The following is a 14961-nucleotide window of genomic DNA, read 5'->3' as shown; positions in this document are numbered from 1 at the left end:
TAGCTAATAGGCCTGGGGAATTTGGGAGCCGGGGGGAAGGGAGACTTTTCTCAGGCGCCAAGGTTTGGGGTGGGTAGGGTTCTGGTGGGCTGACGCCCCTAGAGGAAGTCAGGTTCGAGATGGGGTCACCGAGGACAGTAAGGCAGGATGTGGCAAAAGGGCTCAGGAGGACCTGGGTCTCGTCGTCCGAATGCCGGCTGCGGAGCGGGACTTGTGTCCACCCACTGGGTGACACACACTAGGCAGGCCAGGGGCGGGAGTCGGGCCGAGCCTGGGGACATTGAGATGCAGGGCGCCCCCTCGCGCTCTTCCGCGCGCCTCGGGGCTGGCGGGTGAAGCGCCGGCCGCGGCAGGTCCTCTCCAACCCCCTCCTCCTTTTCGCTCCCGCTCCCTCCTTCCCTCCTCTCTCTCCCAACTCCTCCCCCCACCGCCTCTCCCCCCCTCCTTCGGCTTCCTCCGTCTCCTCCCCGTTCTCACCCGCGCTCCGGGTCGGGAGCTAGTTGGAGCGCGGGGACTGCTGCCAGAGCCCAGCTCCACGGAGCCGGGCGGGTCGGCCGCGCGTCCAGCGGCTGCTGGAGGAGCCCGAGCGCAGCGGCGCGGGGCCCGGGTCGGGACTGCACGGGAGCGCCGAGCCCAGGGCCGGGGGCCGTTCCAGCGCGGCCGCCCATTCCCAGACGGGCCGCCAGCCTTCCTGGTTGGCTTCCGCTGCTCCGTGCCGCCGGGAGCCGGGAGCCGCCGAGAGCAGGGCACCTGTGCCCGCAGCCCGGAGGTGAGTCCCGGGAGCCCCGGGCGTTTCCCCTGCGCGGGCTGGGGCTGCAAGTTGCAAACTTCAGCAACTCGGCTGGGCAGAGGGGTAGGGGCCCGGAGGAGCTAGCAAGTTGGAACCGGGTGGGGGAGGCTGCGGGCGGGAGGAGAAGGGGGTCCCCGGGCTTCCTCGCCCACCGCGCTGCCGCTTTCCCGCCGACCGCCAGCTCCGGGTCCCGGCTGCGCGGGGCCCTGGTCGGGCCGCGCGGCCGGTGCGTCTGGGCAGCAGCCGTGATGGGGACCCGCCGCCCGGGCCTGGAGGAGGGGACGGACGAATGAAAGGCTGAGAGAGCGCGGGGCAGAGGAGCTGAGACTGGCGCCGCGATGGAGGCTCGCCGAGGGCCGACGAGTAAACCGGAGGGAAGGAGAGTGCGGGCGGCGAGGCGCGTGGGAACGCGTGGCCCGCTCGGAGTGTGAAATCTCGCGCTCGCGGACGTCCCCGCCTGCCCGGCCCCCACCCGGTTCTTCCCAGACCCCCTGCCCTGGCAGGGCCCCGCGGAGCCCGAACTGTGCCCCGCCAGGGCCCAGACGCGGCGGCCCGGGGGCCCCGCGCTCCCGCCTCGGAGGGTGGAGAAGGGTGCGGCGGCGGGAACGCGGGACGCGGACGGCGATTCCCTGATTTATTTTTCTCATGGTAATTCGTCTTTGTGGTTGGGGCTGCTCATTCACTTTCCGCTCACGTCGTGCGGGAGATCCAGCGCGGAGGGAGGGAGCGGGGGGCGCTCGGGCACCGGGAGGGATGGAGACAGGAGAGGGGATCCGGGACCCGCGCGGGGCGGGAGCCGACAGGGAAGTGGCGGTAGGACGCGCCGGGGGAGAAGGCGAGGCTGAGGCGACCCTGCCTTGCGGAGCCGCGAGCCGGCGGCGGTGGGAGGACAGAGCCGGCTCCTCCGCCTGCCGCAAACTTTAAACAACGAGGAGGAGCCACCTGAAGCGCGGTTCCTGCCTCCTCCCCAGCCCCCTGTGCCGAGTCCGCGGGTCATCCCACCCGCCCCGCCGCGCCGGGCTGGAGTGGGCCCCGAGCCGGACGGGGACGGGTAGCCGCCGGTCTCTGCCCCCACCCCCGCGACGCTCTGCAGGCTTTCCGCGGCGGGGATGAGAGCAGGAGCTGGGAGAGGGCTGCCACCCTCGGGACGCGCTCCTTCCCGGTCCCGTGCCTGAGCAAACGCGAATGGGGTTGGAGGCGTGGAGGCTTGCCTGGGTCTAGACCCCACCGCGACCCTACCTTTTGTGCTTCCAACCCCCATCCTTTTCCTTCAGCCCCTAGCGATTCCAGTCTGCTTCCACCAGTCACCCCGCTTCCTATTCTCCCCATCCTCCCAGTTCGGCCTCATTCTGCTCTGAAAGCAGCGGCGCCTCTCACACGCCCTCCACGCCTGCGACTCCGGCCTCCCCACCCCCACTCTCCCTCGTCTCATAGTCTGTCTTTTCCCATTCATTCCCCTCACTTACCCCGCCGCCGTCCCCCCCCCCCCCCCATTTCTTCTTGACGTTTAAAAGTGACCTCTCACCTTTTCTGAGCCTAGATAGGTGACCTTGAGGTAGGGGCAGGGGGGATCTTGAGCCTGAGAACTGGACCTCACATCTAGGAAAGGGAGGACTGCTTAAGAAACAGTTTGGGAAAACCCACCAGTACCCTGCTCCAAATGTAGACTCCCAACAGAGGAGGAAGGGCGATAAAATATCAAAGAGAGGGAATTTGCCACTTGGTCACCCAGAGGACAGTGAGCATTGTTTTTGGGAGACCTGCTCGGCAAGAAGATGCCAGGTTAGGAAAGAGTGTGTGTGTAGGGGCAGGAGGGCAACTCCTTTCCTGATTTCAACAGCTGCCAGCAGCAGTTTGGGGAGGGGGTGGCAGAGCTTCCAACTCTGTTCTCTTTCCAGGGAGTCAGTGCCAGAGCCTTTGTCCTCCAGACCTGACAATAGCCAGCATTATTATCACTTGGACGTCAAACACTTTTTAAGTGCCTACTGTGTGCAAGGCACCAGACTACATGTGGGTAGATACAAAGGTGTACAGGGCTGAGCCCATGCCCAGAGAGGCTGCTAAATTCACCGATTTGATCTAAAGAAGACACGTGTGTGTATGTGTGTGTTTGGGAAGGGAGAACATAATGGGGAAAAGCACAGGCCGTACAAAACAGCAAGGGCTTGGTGCCAAATGGTGACCTAGGGCGTAGGAGAAGACTGTTTGAAGAAAGCTCTGGGACTCAGGTGGGACTGAGAGCTGGGCTTGTTGGCCCTGCCCCCCTGCCCACCAGCTGTCTGTAAAGGGAGGGTGGGAGAAGAGAAGGGAAGGCCAGGAAGGGGCTCCCTTTCCACTTCTCCTAGAGCCAGACCAGGAAGGCAAAGAAGCTGAGAGGTCCAGCCTGGCTCTGTGGATTGCCATGTCCCTTTTGGGACTGGCGGAATTGCATACTCTTTTCTGTCTTGGTGTACCCTCCCTGGCTTGTTTGAAAGCCACTCTGTTCGTTACTTCTTACTGAGGCTCAAACCTGGAAGATGGCTTAGAGATTGTCCATGTTAGGGAAGTCACAAACTCCAATGCCTATAGAAGCCAAGCAGGTAGCAATGTGCCGATCAGGCAGTTAGTTAGAATGGCTGGACACCTGGATGTTCAAAGTCAAACTGGCCAGATAAAATGGTCCAAGCAAAACCAATATCTGCTCTTGAGCAGCCTGACCCCCTATATTTACAGATCAAGGACTTAAGATCCTAAGAAACATTATCTCTTTGTGTGTACGTGTTATCATGTCTCCCAGAACTTTGGGGGTACTGTGATGAGTTCTCTAGATGATGAGTTCCTTGAGGTCACGGAGTTATCTGTCTTATATAAATCTGAGCACTTCACATCCATTGATGCAAGGTTCCAGACATAGAGCCAGGACTGGAACTCAGGTCTCTTCCCTCTCCCTCCCCAGCACCCCAAGAACTCAGTGAGTATAAGCCAGCTTTGTTCTCTGCAAAAAATAAAAAAAAAAAGAAAGAAAGAAAGAAGAAGAAGCAAATCCAACCATGACTTTTTGCTTCCCCTGATGTAGTAAAATCTTATTCAGGGGTTAGATGAGAAAAGATATTCAGGGATCCCAAGGGTTATCCAGAAAGCCCTGAGCTCTGAGTATGGGTCTAAAAAGGAGAAGAGGAGCCCCAGCAAGGGGGAGAGGGGTGGCAGACATTTATGGAGGATTAGCCTGACAAGGCTGAAGATGAGTAGGTAGAGTGTGTACACTTGGGGGGGAATATGCTGTGGGTTCAATTATTTTCAGCATTGATCATGACACTCTTTTTTTTTTTTTTTAGGGAGAGAGGGCATGCACACAAGTGAGGGAGAGGGGCAGAGGGTGAGAGAGAGAGAGAGAGAGAGAGAGAGAGAGAGAGAGAGAGAGAGAGAATCTTAAGCAGTCTCCATGCTCAGTGTGGAGCCCAACACGGGGCTCGATCCCACGACCCTGGGATCATGACCTGAGCCAAAATCAAGAGTTGGATGCTCAACCAACTGAACCACCTAGGTGCCCTGACACTCTCTTATACTTAATCTTGGTAACCCTCCTATATCCCATAGAAAGTCAACAAGATAGAAACTTGGATCACTAGCATATAATCAACCAATTTAGTACTTTCATTGAGGACTGAAGTGCTAGAATGGGCACAGAGGGCAAAGGACCATGGAAACCTTAAGTGATACAGGGCTGAGACTCACACCCCCAGCTGCCAGACGTTCCCCAAGGTCTGCAAGTGTTAGCTTTGTTATTGCCTAAGTACAGGATAGATGAGACCAACAATAGTAGTGAACTCTTGTGTTCGCCATTTATTACTAAGCACCTACTGTGTGCCAGGCACTGTGCTGGAAGATATGGATATGAGGATAAACAAGGCATGTCTCTGATCAGAATGGAGGTGAATTGGTATGACTAGGAGAACACAATTACTAGCATTACCTTAACTTCTGTGATGGAATTTACTGTGAGGGTTTTCTTTTCCCTTGGGGTTTGACTGGGTAATCTGACAGCTAATGTGGAGTGTCTGAAGGACTTGGAGTCCTGGGTTTGTGGGGAAGGCTGAGAGGGCTAGGGTTCCACCACCTCAGATCTTCCCTGGGCTCCTCAGATTGTCACTCATTGAGGGGGGCTGAACAACTACCTTGTGCCTGTGATATGCACAGAGACAAAACCAGGCATCTGAAGATCTGGAAATGAGAACTATAGGGAGGAAGTGCTGGTTACTTATTCTTCAGAGTCTGAACCCCACTGGGTCCTGGGACCATCCTTTGCCTCATCCAGTCACCTAGATCACTAGCCTGTCTTCTTTGACTGGGGTGTGTGTGTGTGTGTGTGTGTGTGTGTGTGTGTGTATTGGAGATAGCTACCTCTAATGGATGGATTTTCTTCACATTCAGATCTTTGCATTTGAATTCAGACGCTACTAAGTTGATCTAAATCTATGACAAAGCTTAACTAACTTGGTCTTAAATGTATGAAAAGAAGCCAAAGCAAGTGGCTTGACTAATGGAGGTTCATTGAATTGACCAAACTGAGCCCTTCTTTTACAGCTTGTGTGGGCAATACCTGGATTTCACAATGCTATACTGTTGTGAACCTCCTTCTCCTTTTGGTTTGATGATGGGTGCTTTCACTGAAGAGATGGCTCAATGATGGGTAATCTGAAACGGGATCTTTGCATATGCCATTCTCTGTCTCAGATGGAAGATTCTCCCCTAAGATTTTCTTTCTGAAAAAATGTCCCTAATAACGGATTTGAATGCTAGAAAGTAGCAAGGCAAATTCCAGCTGGGAGTAGGGTTCTGGAAGGGAAGCAGGGTGCCGAATGTTCTATGGCTCTGCCATGCCACTTTTTCTCCCTTCTGCTGTGGTGTTTTGCTTTAATGAGCATGAGAGATGAAAACCAAACCTTGCAGGATGCACTCTTTAATCCTGACATTAGTCAGGGGCTCACCAATGAGAAATGACTACACTTGGTAGCTTCAAAATGGAAAAAAAGAAGGTGGTTTCCTATCCAATTTGCTGCTGGGCACAGTGAGGAAAGCGGGAGGAGGAACCCTTGCAATGAAGACCAGGCTCGGGAGAGTTTGACCTTGAGCACACTTCCCAACAGTTGGGCTGTTCACCCTCCTCCAGTCTGACTTGAAACAGAAGGATAAGGAGGTTGGGCTGTTCCTGAGCAAGTGAAAGCTTTATAGGCAATGCTGTGTGTGCTGAGTTGCGCCATGACACTGCCCTCATTGATCTGCCTTAATAAGGATGACTTAATCAGACTTGCACCTGGAACTCGTTTGAATTTGAAGCCTTGTCGATATTATCAGAATAGCTTTGCATTTGAACCAAGAATGTCTCTGGCTGGCCTCTTCTGCAATAGGAAGGGATGGTACTGGAGGATGGCTGGTGACCATCTGCCTGTCAGTCCCCCGAGGATCAAATTGGAGCAGATAGATTTAAATTCCCAAAAGGGGAGGCTGGGTTAGAAATGAGGGAGTCTGCCCCACTTGAGAGCTTCTGCCAGACCTAGATTCCCCATCTGTGAAAATGAGATGGTCAGATGAACCCTAAGACTCTTTCTGGCCCTTGAGGTCAGCACTCTTGAATGGAGATTACAGTCACTTCTTCATTTTCCAGGAAAATCTCTTTTTTGTGGATCACTTGTGGAGAATGTTTAGTCTAAGACCAGTTTCTAGTTCCCTCCAGACCCACTGCTGATAAGCCACCTGACTGCCAGTATCTTCAGAGAGTGCATTCTTTCTCCCTTTAGTTTCTGCCTGAGCCAAACATCATTTGGAAGCTAAATCTGCTGCACAGTAGGGGTGTGTGTGTGTGTGTGTGTGTGTGTGTGTGTGTGTGTGTGTGTGTGAGAGAGAGAGAGAGAGAGAGAGAGAGAGAGTGAATATACTCACATACATCCATGTACAAATAGACGCAATGCATTGCAAAGCTCTGTTAGGGTTTGATCATCCAGCATTTTGGATTATCTGCAGCTCTGTTCTTCTGCCGGAGTTGATGTAATTCTGTCTCTAGGGAGACAATGTCAGTGTCTCTAGGGAAATGGTGGGGTGGCAATTTAGATCTGTCCCTATCTGCCAACCCCACTGTTCCACCTGAGACAAAACTCCCTCCATACTGCCCTAGTCATTGTCCTGAGGGGGCCCCCAGGAGCTCCCCTTTAAGGAGCACAAAAGAGCCGTAGTTGGTTCTTAATTATTCAGGGATGGATGGATCCAGTGTGTAAAGCAACCGACCCAAGCCTGTTCGTTCCCTTCTTTTGGTGCCTTGGGTAACTCTATACCTGTATCGAGAAGCTGGGGGAGATCTTATCATTTAACACAAACTTTTGTTTCCAGCAGCTTGTTCCCTCTGCTCCTCTTCCCTTAAGGCGCCTGGGGGAAACCAGGAGCCCTCTGAGAGGCCTCATCCACCCAGAACAGACTGCCTTTAAGGTCTACACATTGCTCTCTTGACCAGGGTGTGTTTCTGCCCGAAAGCAGGACAGAAGAGGAAAATACCACTAGACCAGCTCTGGCTTCTGCAGAGTCAGGTCCCTATAGATTTCCCTCAATCTTTGTTTCCTTCCCTTCTCCTGTTGTAAAGCCACCTGTACTTACAGTTTATGGAGTCAGCTGGTAACCTGGGCCCCATCAGGAGCCTCAATGGAGAGCAGTGTCCTTGTGGCAAAAACTCCCAAACAGCCCAGCTCCAAGGAGCACTTCTGTGAAAGCCCCTCAAGGCTGAGGGTCATTTTCCTGCATAAACCAGGTACCTGGGGGCTGCCTGCTCTATTTCAGCATCTCTCCAGCTTATAGAGTGAGTCTCTCTTGATATATGGGGCCCAGTCCAGGGAGCAAGACTCCAGTGACCTCTGTATTCAGGTAACCGTAGCTTGGCTGAGTTCAATATGAATCCACTGATGTCTATTAGAATCACCTGCAGAGCTTTGACAACCTATAGATGACCAGCTCCATCCTAGACTTTAATTAAGTCAAAGTCCCTAAGTGTGGAGCCTGAGCAACTGATATTTTTTTCGCTTCTAATATGCAGCTATAGTTGAGAGCCGCTGACCTAAATCTTCTTTCTTATGCTGCCCCTGGCCGCACGCCAATGGCATGGCGTGCCCAATCTCTTTGCCCTCAGCCCTTCCAAACAGCCAGGTCCTTTCTAGTAGTCACCAGCTACAGCTCCTGGCATTCAGATCATAGCTACTGTTTGTGTTCCTGCGTTCTGAATGTAATGGCTTTGTATTATAAGCTGATTGTGGGAGCACCCTTCTAGTGTAACTTCTTTGAGATCGTTTCTTCTTAAAAAGCATTTATAAAAGTAACGCACATTCATTCAACACTGTTGCTTGTTTACTTCTAGATACACATATGACAAAATTGTGATTGTACTGTTTGTGTTACACTGTAAGTAGCCTTTTTCATTTAATAATATATTGTGGTAATTTCCCCCACGTCTTAAGTATTCTTCTCCAATGGGCTTTTTAATGGCTGCCAGTATTCCATCCTATGGATGTGCCCTAATTTATTTACTGAATCCTCTGTGGGTTGGACATCTAAGATGTAAACTACTTTTTACTAATATAAATAATGCTGCGGTGAACATCCTTGTATATAAATCTTTGTGCCTGTAGATGATTATTTCAGAACAGATCTCTAGAAGTGGAATATTTATGCTTCTTTTTCACATGGACCATCTAGACAATTTTTGGTGGACTTCCTATAGCAATAAAATGTTTTCATATTCAGAGCTGAAAAAATAAACTGTTTTCACTGACCTCCTCTGAGGCTTGAAGCTGGCTGCTTCACCCTACTTGACCTGAGGGTCAGAATCCTTGCCCTGGCTGGATGCCTCAGCTCCACCTCCAGGTGAGCTCCAGGTCTCTCCTGCTCCTAACCCAGTGTCTTTAGTTGCTTCTTTCACCTGCTTAGCTTTTTCTTCTTCACGTCTCCAGCCCAGGAACTATCAGCCTTCAGTGCCTTCAAGTTATTGTTCCATAATAACAGCTATTATTTATTGAGCTGTTACTATGTACCAGACAGTCCGCTAAACTCTGTATACCCATTGTCTCTTTTAATCCTCATGTGCCTCATGTGCACGGATTATTTTTATCTCCACTTGCCACACGAGGAAACTGAAACCTTGAGACAGAAAACAATTTGCCCAAGGTCACATGGTTAAAAAGTAGTAGAGCTGGGATTTAAACCCAGACTATCGACTTCAGAGCCTATACTCTTTTTTTTTTTTTAATTTTTTTTTCAACGTTTATTTATTTTTGGGACAGAGAGAGACAGAGCATGAACGGGGGAGGGGCAGAGAGAGAGGGAGACAGAATCGGAAACAGGCTCCAGGCTCCGAGCCATCAGCCCAGAGCCTGACGCGGGGCTCGAACTCCCGGACCGCGAGATCGTGACCTGGCTGAAGTCGGACGCTTAACCGACTGCGCCACCCAGGCGCCCCCAGAGCCTATACTCTTAACTGTGTATATACTTTTTTCCACCCTGGGCTGAGGGTATCAACATATTGTTCACAAACGCTCCTTCAGCATCCCATGGTCATAGCCTATGCCTTTCTCCAGCAGAAGAACACTTCTCACGTACGAGTGGCAGCAGAGTGGCCATTTGTCAAGGCCCCATTTTCCTTTTCACTTCCTTGATTCTGTCTTCACCCCTTTCTCCAGGTATCCCATGCCAGAAAACATGCCTCCTCACTGACCAGCTGCCAAAATCCCAGCATGCCTTGCAGCTTAGCAGGTCCAAGTTTGACATATCCCTATTGCATTTTCCCCACCCAGTCAGAAGGATTTGGATGCTACTTGCCCAGTATGGCTTATAAAGCTGCCAGGGAGGCATGCTCTAGTAATGATGGGGGGATAGGCAGCCTGACTTCTGTTGGATGTCAAATACTGTTTAAAGTGGAGGCTCGGATACATTTTTGCATTCTTACCTTTATCACATTGCTGTTGCCCAAAAGATAGAGAGATAGCAACCGAAACTATCCTTGTGATTTGATTCTGACCATGACCAAGAACTAGGTTGTGATGTGACAGCATTCATATGAAAGACACCGCATCAGCCTGGTGTTAATAACAGCCAAGGAAAGAAATGACATGCCCACGGACCTTCCCTAGACTATAGGAAGTCTGATCTTATGATTAGGGATTCCCAAAGGGAAGATGGTGTGTGGCAGGTGAGCTTCTGAAAAATGAAGCTTCACATTTTTATCCATGAGTTGCATGAAACTGGTGTAAGTGAGCTTATCAAATTGGTTGATGACAAGACTATGATGGGCAGCTCCTATAAAAGATAGAATAAATATTCAAAATGATCTCAACAGACTGGAATGCTGGGTTTAAACCAACAAGATGAAATTTAACAGGGGCAGATGGAAAGTCACATTTAGATTGCACAAATTAATTACTCAAGTTCATAAGGGGGATGGGAGTGGGAGAAGACTTGGTTTGGCTGCAGATCCTGAAAAAAGAAAAAAAGATCTGAGGGGTTTAATTGTGCACAGGCTTTATAGGAACTGACAGGGTGATGGGCTTGCTCAAAACAATACCATCTTTTTTTTTTTTTTTTTTAACGTTTATTTATTTTTGGGACAGAGAGAGACAGAGCATGAACGGGGGTGGGGCAGAGAGAGAGGGAGACACAGAATCGGAAACAGGCTCCAGGCTCTGAGCCGTCAGCCCAGAGCCTGACGCGGGGCTCGAACTCACGGACCGCGAGATTGTGACCTGGCTGAAGTCGGGCGCTTAACCGACTGCGCCACCCAGGCGCCCCAAAACAATACCATCTTAAATGGCACTAAGAGAAGTGCAGGAACCAGATTGGGTTCTCCCCGGTAATTCTGTCCTCATTTCTGGACATGGATCTTAGAGGGGACCCTGACCAACTTCAGTGTGCTCCATGGAGGGCAGCCAGCAACAGGAGGGGCTTGGGAAACCCAGCCACAAAAGTTCCAGTGAAGGGAACTTGTCCATTTATTTAGAGAGGGAGAAAACCCTAGGGGTCATGCTGGCTGACTGCAGAAGGGGCAGGACTTCCTATAGGAGAGAACACAGCTCATCAGCCCGGGAAAAGCAGAAGACTCCAGAGTAGAAAGTACAGGAAGCTGGGTTTTTTTTCAGAATGGGCATCTTCCCAACCAGATGGGTTCTGGTGAAGCAGCACCAGCTGTCAGTCTTGCTGCCCAGGATGTTGCTGGGGGACTCCTGTACTGGAGACAGATGATGATCCCGGCAGCGAACCTTTATCTCTCCGTGGCTCTGAGTCTGGAGGACACCTGCTTCCTTTCCTGATTACTCCAGAGCAGTTGTTCACAGAGCAGGTCCCTGGCCAGCAGCATCAGCACCACCTGGAACCTGTTAGGAATGCAACAGTTCTTGGATTGAACCCCAGATCTAGTAACTCAGTGATTCCCAGGCTGGGGCCCAGCAACCTGCACTTAAACAGACCCTCCAGGCCATTTTCATGCCTGCTGAAGTTTGAGACTCTACTTTAGACCACACTAGGCTGTTCTTTCTGTTACTGGGTGCCTGTGACACTTCTACATCCCATTCCACTTTAGTGTGGAAACTTGGGAGGAACACAGGCTTTGGGATGAGACAGACTTGAGTTCAAACCCAGTTTTTGTTTGTGGGTTTCATATGAGTTCCGTTCCCTGTCTGAGCCTCCCTTTTGTACTGTGAAGTGAGGAAGGACTAGTTTAAGGGAGGATGGAATGAAGTAGTAGAACTCTTGTAGACAGATGTTCACTCTTAGTATCAGGTCATCCTGGGAACAGTCTTAATAGCATAGGAGTTGGTCAAAGGGAGGCCTGGGTGCAGCCTCCTCTGTATCCCCTCAGCACCCACCAGCAGGGCCTTCCCACCCAGTTCGAGTTGGTGAACTCTGGGGCTGCCAGTTTCCTCGCTCCCTGGGCAATGGAGAGCCATGGCTGCTTTCCTTCCCACCCCTATTCATGCCCATCCTTGTGAGCATGAACAAGTTCATCCTTCCAGTGCACCTGCGTCTTGCTGAACCCGATCTTCTGAGGTGTGTGATTCCAGACTCCCTGCTCTCGGCATGCCATTTTGCCTGCCAAAGCCATCGATGAAAGGTCTTGGGCCGAAACAACCCGCAGGAGCCTCTAACTTTACATGGGTAAGGGGCCTGAGCTTCTGGTGTCGGCCAGGCAGGGGAATAGGAGTGGGTCCTTCCTGGAGCTGGAAGTGGCCAGGGTCACCTCTACAGGTCCCTACTGAGTGGTCATCTGGCAGAGTCTTCCTCAGAGACAGAGAGCTCATCACCCCACAAGGTGCCCATTCAATTTTTGCTCAACAATGTCTAATAGAAAGTTCTTATATTTCTCTGAAGTCTGTGTCTCTCCTTGTGGGCCCCATCTCTTCCCATGTGGCTGTTCCAGGCAAACCTAGTCACTTCCATGCCAGAGCTTATCCAGCATGGGAGACCGATTGCCTTCACCTCTTCCCCACTTCCACGAGTGCTCCTCTGACTTGTCTCTTCATCTCTGGGCACAGAACTCTGAACATCCTCCCACTTGTCTTAAATTGCGGTCACCAGGACCAAATCTGGTTTTCCAGGTGAGGCCCGGCCAGCACACCCTCATGCGTCCAGTTACCACAGCTTCTGTTAATGCAGCCTTAATTCTGCCCTGGCTATTTTTGGCAGTCACGTGGCCCTGCTGACTTTCACGGATCTCGCGGCCAACCATTCCCCTTAGGTCTCCCTTTTAGCATAATCTGTAACTCAGCCCCATCTTCTAAGTATGTCTTTGTGTTGCTTTAGTTTGCTAGGGCTGCTGTAAGAAAGTCCCCCAGACTGGGTGGCTTAAACAACAGAAGTGTATTGTCTCACAGTCCTGGAGACTAGAAGCCTGAGATCAAGATGTTGTTAGGTTTGGTTCCTTCTGAGGGCTGAGGGAGAACCTTCCCCTAGCTTCTGGTGGTTTCCTGACAGTGCTTGCCATTCCTTGGCTTATAGAAGCACCCCCTTAATCTCTGCCTTTCTCTTTGCGTGGCATTCTCCCTGTACACCTGTCTCCAGATTTCCCCTTTTGTAAGGACACCAGTTATATGTGATGAGGGGCCCACCCTACTCCAGTATGACCTCATCTTAATTAATTACATTTGCAACAACCTTATTTCCAAATAAGGTATCATCCTGGGGTTCTGGGGATTGAAACTTAAACATGTGACTTTTAGAGGGACACAGTTCAACCCATAACAGCGCTGTAGTCTTTCTGGTCTTCTGTTTGAGACTCTACGTTTTTCCCTAGTTCATTTCATCTTGTCTAAATTCAGCCCCTCTCTCTAGCTGATTAAAATATTTCAGATTCTGGGGGCGGCTGGCTGGCTCAGTCGGCAGAACACATGACTCTTGATCTCAGGGTTGTGAGTTTGAACCCCACGTTGGGTGTAGACACTGGTTAAAAATACAATTTAAAAAAAAAAATCCAAGATTCTGTCTCTGACAGCCAATATACCTGCTAATAATTCCCACCTTCAAATGCTTCCCGTCTATCGATCCAAGGAACTGATAAGATATTGAATGCAGTGGGATAGTTCAGAGCCCTGTAAGTACCTGGCTGCTTCCATCCAAGGGGACTCAAACCATCAGTAGGCACCTTTGGGTAAGATTGTATGGCCAGCTCTGTGTGCTACTAATTCTTCACCTTTTAGCTTCCTTTCTCTAGCTTATATGCAACAATTTCTTGAAGAGCTTGTCAGATGGTTTCAAGATCAGCTACACCGGCAAACCCCATTTCCCTCGTCTACCAGCCTGGTGACCCTGTCAACAGAGAAGATGAGCTTTGCCTGACAGGACTTTATTACTGAACACGCACTTCCTGACTATGATCTCAGCTGCCTTTCCCAAAGTGCCCACCACCATTTGTTTATAGTCTTTTCAGGAATTTTTCTCGGACAGCACATTGAGTTTCCCACTGTGTGGTTGACAGAATCCACCCCAGACCCGTTTCTGGAAGTGAGGGCTTTGTGGCCTGCCTGAGGCCTCCCAGCCCCTCTCGTGCTGGCCAGGATCCTGTCAGGATTCCTGGGAGATCCCCACAGCTGTCTGAGCCTCATCTGCACGTACCCTGGGTGTGGGCTGGGCCAAGTGGCTTGAATGCATTTGGAGCAGCTGGAGTTTTTTACAGCCATTGCGCCAGCCTCCAGCTTGGGCCTCCTGTGCCCGAGGCTCCTCTCACTCTTTCCTCTCCATGGAATCCCATGCCCTGATGGAGAAGACAGAAGCTAAGCTGGAGGCAGAGCTGAAGGCCCACCAGAAAAGCCCCCAAACCTCTGGATACCACATTAGTTCCCTTTCAGCATGCTTTCCCCTTCCCGCTCTTCTCTTTCCCAAATCCCTCTCATTCCTACAGCCTCTCCTTTTCTTTTTCCTATTCTTGCTCTTTGACTCCTTGAGGGTAAGACACAAGTGAAGATGAGAGGTGTGCATCAGGGGGCTGGCCTGTCTCGCATGGGCAAGCATCTGGCTGCGTTGGGACAGGTGAGGGCAGCCATCTGCTGAAGGCCTCAGATGCTTTGCTGAGGAGTCTGGTGCGGAAGGCAGCCTGGAGCCACACAGCGGGGCTTGAATTCTGGCTCCACCGTATACTTGCAGAGTGACCTTGGGCAGATGGTTTCTCCTCTCAGAGGCTCGGTTTCCTCATTTGTAAAATGGCCATAATACCTGCTTCAGAGGGCAGTTGTGGGAACTGAATTAAATGAGCTCCTCTGAGTAAAGCGGGACGCATGGAAAAGTACCTGGGAGCTAAGGGTACCAAACACACCGGCCCTTCTGCAGAGCGGCCTGGTGAGCTGGAGATGGATGAGGTGGGGGAGAGGGAGGCCCGTGACGAGGGCGGGGAGGAGACGAGATCACAGTGCCAGGATTGCAGGGAGGCCACGAGAATGGAAAAGAAGGAGTTAGTCTGAGAGAAAGCGGGAAGGAAGAAGCCCCAGGATTCTGAGCAATTTGTGGAAGAGGATGGGATTGTTAAGAAGATTTCCTAGAGTTTACTGAGAGTTTGTGTTGTGCCAGGCCATGTATTTATTTATTTATTTATTTATTTATTTATTTATTTATTCAATATATGACGTTTATTGTCAAATTGGTTTCCATACAACACCCAGTGCTCATCCCAAAAGGTG

At 51.1% G+C, this 14961-nt stretch overlaps 1 protein-coding gene and 1 long non-coding RNA gene across 2 annotated transcripts in view; one reads left to right on the top strand and one right to left on the bottom strand.

Moving 5' to 3' along the window:
- The first annotated feature begins 453 nt into the window (after positions 1 to 453).
- Positions 454 to 14961, top strand: part of SEMA5B (semaphorin 5B) — a 117896-nt gene continuing 103388 nt past the window's right edge. The window contains exon 1 of the mRNA XM_023260225.2: positions 454 to 769. The gene's annotated coding sequence lies outside the window, so the exon portion shown is untranslated. The remainder of the gene's footprint in view (positions 770 to 14961) is intronic.
- LOC123379971 lies at positions 10514 to 14950 on the bottom strand. Its single transcript, XR_006585100.1, has 3 exons — positions 13904 to 14950; positions 13391 to 13597; positions 10514 to 11169 (listed from the first exon to the last, which is right to left on the bottom strand). It is a non-coding gene; the product is annotated as an uncharacterized LOC123379971 (long non-coding RNA).

This window comes from Felis catus, chromosome C2, assembly GCF_018350175.1.
Source record: "Felis catus isolate Fca126 chromosome C2, F.catus_Fca126_mat1.0, whole genome shotgun sequence".
NCBI classification, from domain to species: domain Eukaryota; kingdom Metazoa; phylum Chordata; class Mammalia; order Carnivora; family Felidae; genus Felis; species Felis catus.
The sequence above is the reverse complement of the archived record's forward strand: the minus strand, read 5'-3'. Positions and strand labels throughout refer to the sequence as shown.